This window comes from Adiantum capillus-veneris, chromosome 9 (genome assembly GCF_014529385.1).
Source record: "Adiantum capillus-veneris isolate H3 chromosome 9, ASM1452938v2, whole genome shotgun sequence".
NCBI lineage: Eukaryota > Viridiplantae > Streptophyta > Polypodiopsida > Polypodiales > Pteridaceae > Adiantum > Adiantum capillus-veneris.
The window spans coordinates 93,021,199-93,030,143 of record NC_140939.1 but is presented as its reverse complement, the minus strand read 5'-3'; the positions used below and the strand labels follow the sequence as shown (position 1 = coordinate 93,030,143).

The 8,945-nt window shown below is 40.2% G+C and overlaps 1 pseudogene; it reads right to left on the bottom strand.

Annotated features, from left to right (window-relative positions):
- Positions 1 to 3,637: 3,637 nt before the first annotated feature.
- LOC147450818 (uncharacterized) lies at positions 3,638 to 7,465 on the bottom strand (annotated as a pseudogene).
- Between the last annotated feature and the right edge of the window lie 1,480 nt (positions 7,466 to 8,945).

Here is an 8,945-nt window from a genome sequence, read left to right as displayed (position 1 = left end):
ACTTTTTAGAATGTGTATGATATCACGTGAGTTAACCAGAGAGGATTATTAAAAGACCAAAATATATAAAAATATATACATACAGAGGGGGGTGGGGGTTTTTTAAATAGGCTCACAGTATAAGTATAGTATGTATATTGGGGTATTATTAATTACCTCTTGAACGCACATGATATAGGGGTCTTTTGATAAGTGACTGCCCCAGGACTCCCCTCTCTCTCACTCCTCGCTTTCTCTCTCCTACTTTTCAGCACACACTCTTCCTCTTCCCTCTCTCTTCTCTCTCCTACTTTTCAGCACACACTCTTCCTCCTTCCCTCTATTTGTTGTAGGTCCACTCCATAGCTTTGTTGCAGCTCTCCCCCCCATGGATCTCCACTCCATAGCCCTCCTCTCCACTTCGTAGCTCTCCTTTAGCTCTCCATTTCATAGCTCACATCTCCACTCTGTAGCTCTCCTTCATCTCTCCATTCCATAGCTCTCCTCTCCACTCCGTAGCTCTCCTAAAGCTCTCCATCCCATAGATCTAAAGTCCATAGCTCACCTCTCCACTCAAGGCCTCTACTGTAGCCCTCCACTCTTTCTTGAGGCCAGCTTTATTCCCCCTTCCATGGAGCTATGTGACATTACAAACCTCCCATCCACAACAAGATTGTCAAGTTCTGAAATGGTTTCTCTATGTTCGGTTTCCAAAGGCCTTTGCACCTTCAAAGCGTTGTTACTTGCAAACTGCACAACAACGTCGTGATGTAGGTCACACCAATGTGGACCTTTGGGTACATGGTTGCCTCTACCCTAATGATGCAACCATCAATGTGTACCCAACATTCAATAGCCTTGCTTCATTCTTACAATATGTAGGTATAGGGGAGCAAGGTCTTCTTGGATACTGCAAGCGATTGTCGATTATTGGAGCTGCTAGTGCACAATGGTCTTTGCATCAATGTCAACTTCTTTCCCATACCGCTAGTGGATTGTGCGAAAGGATCTTTCATGCGGAGGAGGAAGTGGAAACTCTTAAGCTATAGGTGGAAGAGAAGGATGTTAAGATTGCAAAGCATGAAGATAAAATCCTACATCTTAGAAAGACGCCCTTAGGTGCAAGGGAACGTAAGAGGAACTTTAATTCCATAGGGACTTTAGCCCCCGAAGGTGGTGCTAGAAAAAGAAGGGTTACAGCTACAAGGTACATTTTGCTACGCTCCAATCTGTGTTTTTGTGGTAATATTTTTGTCCATTATTGTAGGAATTTTGTAATAATGTTTTTGTTCATTCTTGTAGTAATTTTATCCAAGAGCTGTTGGTGGTCACAGCCAAGAGGATCACATCCATTGTTAAGTTTGTGCCTCAAGAAATTGGATGTCGTAGCCCTTTTACAAGCACCAAATGCAGAACATTTAAACAATGCTATCACAAAGGAGGTGATGCAAAAGTTTTCAAATCTTGTCAGTGATGTTGATGTATAGAAGGCTTGTGATGAATTTGGAATTAGTACTAAGGGATACATTGCCTCATATGGTCTCGTTAAGGATGCTTTAAGGGAAAGAAGAATTACTGAGAATGTTTTTCCTACACCACTTAAGGTCAATCTTCCTAAGAAGGCCTCGAATGAAGATGTGTATTTTTGAATAGGAGGCTCTTTGCACATAGAGGAGATAATGCCTTCATCCAAAGTGCCTTTCTCTTGCATATTTTAACAGATAGTTTCCTACTGAAACCACCTGAGGACTACCTATAAGGTACTTTGGGCTAGCATACAATTTTTTTTAGATGTGCCTCTTTCCTTCATAACTTCACAGATAGTTTCCTACATAAACCACCTGTAGACTTTCTTTAAGGTACTTTGCACTGACATACCTATAAAGGGGTGTGTTAGTAGAGCTAAAACACCCGAGCTGGAAATAACGAGCTTTGAAATAATCATGTTGTCTAGTTATATATTTCTATTAGAAATACAGATGTTAGGAGAGGAAACTATGACGTTTGAACTAACATATGTTTGAACTGGCAGGCATGTTAAAAGAGCTCAACAAGCCCATTCTAGTGTTAATCCCATAGCGGTTCATCGAACATGCAAGTGTTAAGCCCATAGCGGTGCCAGTTATTCGCTGGCAACAAAGCATGTGTGCAATGCCGATGCTTGTAAAACACTTTAACTGCATTCTTTCTAGAGGTGATATTTGTTCTCTCTTTGGGGTCTCTTGTGTGATCAATGGTAACTCTCTCGGACTGTCTTGTATATAAATATCTTCAAGAACCTCTTCCTGAGTCAATGCAGGTTTATGCCTAAACAAGTTCTATTGATGATGTTAAATATAGTGGGCAGCAAAGCTCTTTTCTTTTGAATTGAAGAGGCTACGTTTGGGGCAGTTTGCACCCGTTACTTTTGTCGATAGATATCAACCGTTGATATCCGAAGGTATGATAAGAACCCTTGATGTCACCTCGTCGTGTCCTTGTGTCTTGGTAACACCTGAGCGATGGCTTTGCGGCTTTGCCAAGTCAGTGTTCAGGTTTTTATGGGTAATCAAAAGGCTCAATTAAACGTCTAAGTATTATGCTCAACTACTGAAGAGATAATAAACTTCTAGGATAAGGTTCGATAGGTTTTTGCACACGGGAGTGATAACAGGCTTCTACACACGGAGTCATGTTCTCCATTTCAACCAATTACACCTTTGTTTTGTGCATTTTCAAGAGAAACCTAAGGTCCAACAAGATGTGTAGCAAAAGCCAAGAAGTGTTCGATTGAATGGCAATGAAAGTCGGTATATTTTCAAGAGGCATGCACATTTGTCTGAAAACAACTGGTCAATGCTATCATTCCGCTCTTTCTTCAACGTTGAACCCCATCATTTGTTACCGTTGTTGTTGACACAGAAGGCCAATTGTAACAATGTGTATACTAATGATTTCTGTGCAAGAAAGGTGGATCTCCTTGACACTTTTTTCATTCAGACGACGTCCCGAAGGTTTCTGCTACATACACTGCATCACTTTAGTTGCTTATTGTACGGTAGCAATTTTTTTTTATGTGTGTGTACAAGATGAGTACTTGACCATTTTTGCCCTTTCCTCTTTGAGACCATCATCTCGGCAAAAATTTCACATATAGAGACCATGAAGAACTATTTTTTCTCTTCCCCATATTGAAATGCTTGAACAGGCAAGATACGTATTCCACTTTGAGACAAATCACGCAGCTTCTTGCTCTATTCGTCGGCTAAATTTGACAACTGGTTTATTAGTGCACATGGATAGGCATTGCTTGAGCACACTTAAAAGGGACCCGAATTGCATCTAATTTGTCACAAAAGACTATTTGAATAATACCAAGATTCATCGTTTTTTACAGTTCAGCTTTAATGCTCTACTCTTTAAAATTTGCTGCATGATGGATCGTCAGGCGTATCATGGATCTTTAGGCGTCTCCGATGCCTGAAGATCCATTAGACTCCCATTGCTCTACTATTCTCTCCAAATTGCTCTTTTCCAGCCATGTTCATAAATAATACATCCAACAAGCTGAAACCCATAATGCGGCAATATGTCCAAATTTGACGCATAATACAAAAATATAATGTAAAATCAAACCATAATGTCTAATACCAAGATATTAGCAATACAAAACATAGAGCTATAAATCTTCGCTACTCGTAGCATCATCACAATGCAAAGCAAGGTCATCAATAAAAATCGATCGTGTCCTTCGCTTCTCCACCAATGGCCGATCAAAATGGTCATCTCTTTGGCACATAAAGCTTGCCATATCTACAGCATAACATGGCAAAGACCTATTTCTAAGGTTATATCTCAACCATATAAAGAATTATTAAGAAGACTTCAATGAGTTTTTGATAAAACCTTACCAATCTGTGGGCACTTGAAAGTCAAAGATCTCTATATCATCATCCTCTACTGGTATGTATGAGGAGGAGGCTCCCACATCCACAAAGTGAGAAGCTATCAAAGGTCGAAGATGATTCTCAATAATAGAATGGTCATTCTCCATTCCAAGACAGCACCTTCCTGTATGTAGACATGCTCTCAAAATTGGCCCTGTCCCTGATCCAAGCTCCAAGACAGTGCTATTTGACGCAGTTAGAAACTCCACAAACATGAGCATGAAAACAAGACTTTTCTCAATTCCTCCTCGCCAACTTCCAAGATTTCCTGCTTGTTTGGAGCGTTGTGATGATGGAAGAAAATGTTTAAGAATATAAGAGTCCAAACTTTGTTGGAGCTCTTTTCCTATTGCATTGCCTTCTTCAACATGAAGCAATGGTGTGCAGCCAGGTCTTTTTAAAAGAAGCACATGAAATGCATTCTCCTAAAAAAATTTAAAAAAATAAATATCATTTAATATATAATACATCAAATATCAATTGATCATGTTACATTATGTAATTCTTATTGAGACTTACCTTCACCACAAAATCACTCTTTCCTGCATAAGCATGTGGCTCTGTAGTCTCAGCCAGCCATCAAAGATGAACCTCCATCCGAACTTTTGAGACCATACGCTCAACAATGGGGAGAGAGGATGTGGAGCACAAAACAAGAGTCCATCCACCGTCATCCATACAAGCTGCCGCAATGCCCAATGAGTAGAGTACATGATCATCAGAGATATCATTCCAAGAAGGCATAGTCTCGTATCCTACAATTAAGAAACACATCAAGAAAGCATACTAATATTAATCAACTTTGCAATTTAGTACTTCCTAAAAAAAAGAACATTACCTGGAACCATTGATCCAGTTGGTAAGTCAACAACACATAAATCAACACTCCAAGCACAAGTCTTCTTGTGTCATTGCCTTCTCTCACCACCAGCTTTTTAAAAAAATGATCGTATCTTTTCAAATTCCCCACCAAACTTCCCCGCAAGTATGTCTTTACCCAAGATGATGTAGTCAGATTTAAGAACTGCCACACTCTCCTTAGATGCACGATGAGAGAGTCGAGAGAAAGATTGAATTGGCAAGTATATCATGTCATTGGTGACGCTCTTCTTTATTTTCTCAACATGTGTAATATCGACATCAACACACTCATTCCCTTCAAGTATTACAAAACAAAGCATGATCAAATTTTAAACTATTATGCAATGAGAAACAAAAAATATGCATGCAAGGTCATGCTCTTTACCTTGTGTGTCAGCAACAGTAATCTTTGGTCGACCTGTCTTTGCAGGGAGCTTTTCCAATTGGAGTTTCTCAGCTTCTAAAATATTTCTTTGTTGTTCTTGCACGAGCCTCAATGTATCTTCATTCATATTTCCAATTGACCCTGAGTCAGATCTGCACTCTCCTTTTTGATGCCTTTCAAATGCCTCATTTTCCTCCTCAATACAACATCCTTTTTTCATATCAACCCACCATGGACAATGCTTTCTCTCCCAATCACTAAGAAGAAATACACCCGAGGACTTTCTATCCTCTCGGAAAATAGTAGAAGTATACATGCAAAATGATGGAGGTGAAAGCATTGGCCATGCTTTACAAATATGAGGGAGAGTGTTTATCTTCTTGCTACTCAACAATGATAGAATAAACCTTCACAATAGATTGTTAAACTTGAAATTAGACAAGGTCTCCCAAAGTACCACATAACATTAAAAAAGAGATCAATTTAGATACCTCTAAACAACTCTTGGAGCTGCATTTGGTAGATCAACTTGCTTTATGGCTGGACTAGCCACGGTCATTTCCTTTGAAAGAGGCTCAAAAAGGGTATCTCTATACCGAAATAGAATATCATTGAAGTACTCGCCCAATGTCGGATGCTGTGGCAAAGTCAATTGCTCTCCTCCAATATTTTTCTCCACCACTTGAGAAAGCATTCTAGAGGCGTCAGTCAAAAGCTGCTCCATCCATACCTCTTTTGCACGCCATCTTATGTACTCATGGTCACCTCCAAGAATACCATAAGAGCTTTTCAAATTATCATATGCACCAAGCAAAGCAAGCATAGAAATCTTCTTCTCATGAGAGCATGCTGCAATTGAAATTTGATATAGTTTATCCAATGTGATTTTCTGAGAGCCATCAAACATTGGCAATCCCCAAAGCACATCAAACCAAGTCTTTCCCAAGCTTGGATTGATGATACACAACATCTGCAAGTACGAGATTAACTTCAATTAATAAAAGAGTACTACAAATGTTATCAACACAAAAGCATTGCAAAGTAGTCCCGTAAAAAACTCACTCTATGAATCTTTCGCACAAAAGTTTTGGTCACAACTTTTCTTATCAACATGAGTTTGTGCTCGCGCTCTTCTTTAGGGAGACCACTTGGGATCTTCTTCTTGTCTTTGTCCATGTTCTTTTTGTATTTTGCCTAAGAGGTTAAGAGCAAATATATTGGAACACAATAAAAAGATTTTGATGTTACATGCTTATCAAATGAAGTTGTAGACACACTCACAGAGAAAACCATCCGAGCAAGCAAGGATTGCGTAAGAGGATACCAAACTTTACGACCTCCCGAAGCCTCTTTCACACGTGCTCTTTCAATAGCCATTTTTTCTACAGGTGTAAAATCCTCCATAAAATCATCCACATCACAAGAGCAAAGAGTGCTTGTGTATTGCAAATAGTCCCGTAAGCTTGTGAAAACAATGGCATTCTCATTCATTCTGCCAAAAGAATTAACAAATATAAAATAGAACAAAAGGATTCAAAGGTTTCACATATTACTTTATAAAACAAAGTAGAACTTACAGATTGAATCTCTGAAGAGCGGCCAAGAGTTTGACTTCATGTTTTGGCTCGGGATCAATAAACTCGGCTCTGATTCTAACATGTCTTTCTTTATCTCTTGACCATACTTCCTTAATTGCTTCCATCCAAGATGCAGCTCTATGATTGCCTTCCCAAACAAAAAACATATTTCCGGATAAACATGACCAAACTGGGTCTTCCACAATCTCTCTCTCAAATTCCTCATTGATAGCCACCCAATGCTTGTCCCATGTGGATTGGATCTCGGCATCCACTAGTTTAGTTGTGCCATCAGGTAGATGTAGAGATAGAATAAACAGACCTTTGATGGGAACATACCCTTCGTGGATAAAAGCTCTTTTTAGATCTGAGAGGTCCGGTCTCAACTCTCGAACCCTGGTGTTAATTAAACAACGACACAAGGGTACTTCAGGAACTGCCTTACCCCTATGTATTGTAAGAGCTTTTAAGATATCAGATCCCAATGGTTTGTCAATGATAGTAGGCACATGCTCATCAATTTCTTGCTCAAGATCATCATCCACAATCTGAAGCTCATGATCAGCATCCTTAACAATATGCTCCACTTCTTGTATCTCACCCTCAAGCTCCATAGGAGTCACCTCTTCCACTTCTTGTGGCTCATTCTCGGAACATTTTGTTGCCTTCTTAGACTTCCGCTGAGAAATTGAACCAGCAACCCGCTTTGCCTTTTTTTGGCCACCTGCACGTGTCATTCTATTGACCAACAAAGTGAAGTTAGAATATATACAAAGTCAAGCTGCAAACCACATACTTTTACCGCAAACTTTGTGCAAACAATTCATGCCATCTCATGTGTTTATAAGAGACACTCCAGTGTACATACGACAAGACAATTACTGTATGTGTGTGAGGAAAGCTTTACGTTTAAGGGTGGTTATGTTTGTTTCCAAGTATTTCGCCAACGAAATAGAGAGGCAATGTGTAATCAGGTAATCAGGTGTGTAATCAGGTAATCAGGGTAATCAGGTATCTCGCCAGCGAAATAGAGAGGCAATGTGTATTTCGTCAGCGAAATAGTGAGGCAACGTAAGTATTTAAAATCTTAAGCAGTGAAAGTCTCTCTCTCTCTCTCTCTCTCTCTCTCTCTCTCTCTCTCTCTCTCTCTCTCTTTCTCTCTCTCTCTCTCTCTCTCTCTCTCTCTCTCTCTCTCTCTCTCTCTCTCTCTCTCTCTCTCTCTCTCTCTCTCTCTCTCTCTCTCTCTCTCTCTCTCTCTCTCTCTCTCTCTCTCTCTCTCTCTCTCCCTATTTCGCCAGCAAAATAGGGAGGCCATCCCTGTCTCAAACGAGCGGCCAATGGTGATTGCACCAGCAGCGAAATTGTACCATGACAGTACAGCTTGAGGCTTGTGAATCAAGTCCACGCGCAGACAACAACATGAGACTTGGCCAAGAAACCACAGAATAGATAGGCATTTAAAACATAGCGCGACTAGAGCTACCTGTGGGAGAATTTTCGTGCACGAGCAGCGAAATTGTACATGGCTCTCAGTAGGAAAGCCCATTTGAAAAACATGGCTCAGCAAAATTGTACATGGCTCTCTGAGAAGACCCGATCCACCTGGTCATATGCCAGAGGAGTAAACAGCACTCATAAAAATTCAGCAAGCATTCATATGCTCACCGTGTACACTCTCATGTGCACTCTCATATGGACTTACATGTACTTTCTTGGACATGTGCACATGTGGGCATGGCTCCGAGGTTAAGATTATCATATGGACTTACATTGGGTTGAAGATTATGTCCTTCTCGAATGTCAAAAGTTTGAATTTAGATACAATTCAGATCTTGGAAGTCTGAACTTTAAGGTGAGCTTGTCATTCTACTCACTCGGGATGTGGACATTCTACTCACTCGGGAGCACAGACATTTGGTAAGTTGTTGGGGTCCTGCACATTAAGTTCGCTTTTGCCAATGGTGAGCATAGTCATATTAGATGACATGGACTTTTAGTGCAGGGGAGAGTTATGTATGTCACTCTGCAATTTGGGGACTATTAGTGTAGGGGAGAGCTATGTAGGTGGCTGGACAGATTCTATGTTGGAGATATTGGACTGAGACTTCACTCTCTAATCACATGCCAATTTTGATGTGAGGAAAGCTTTATAGGTATTTCACCAGCGAAATAGGGAAGCAATGTGAGAATGTGAGAATGGTACCAGTTAAGGGATTG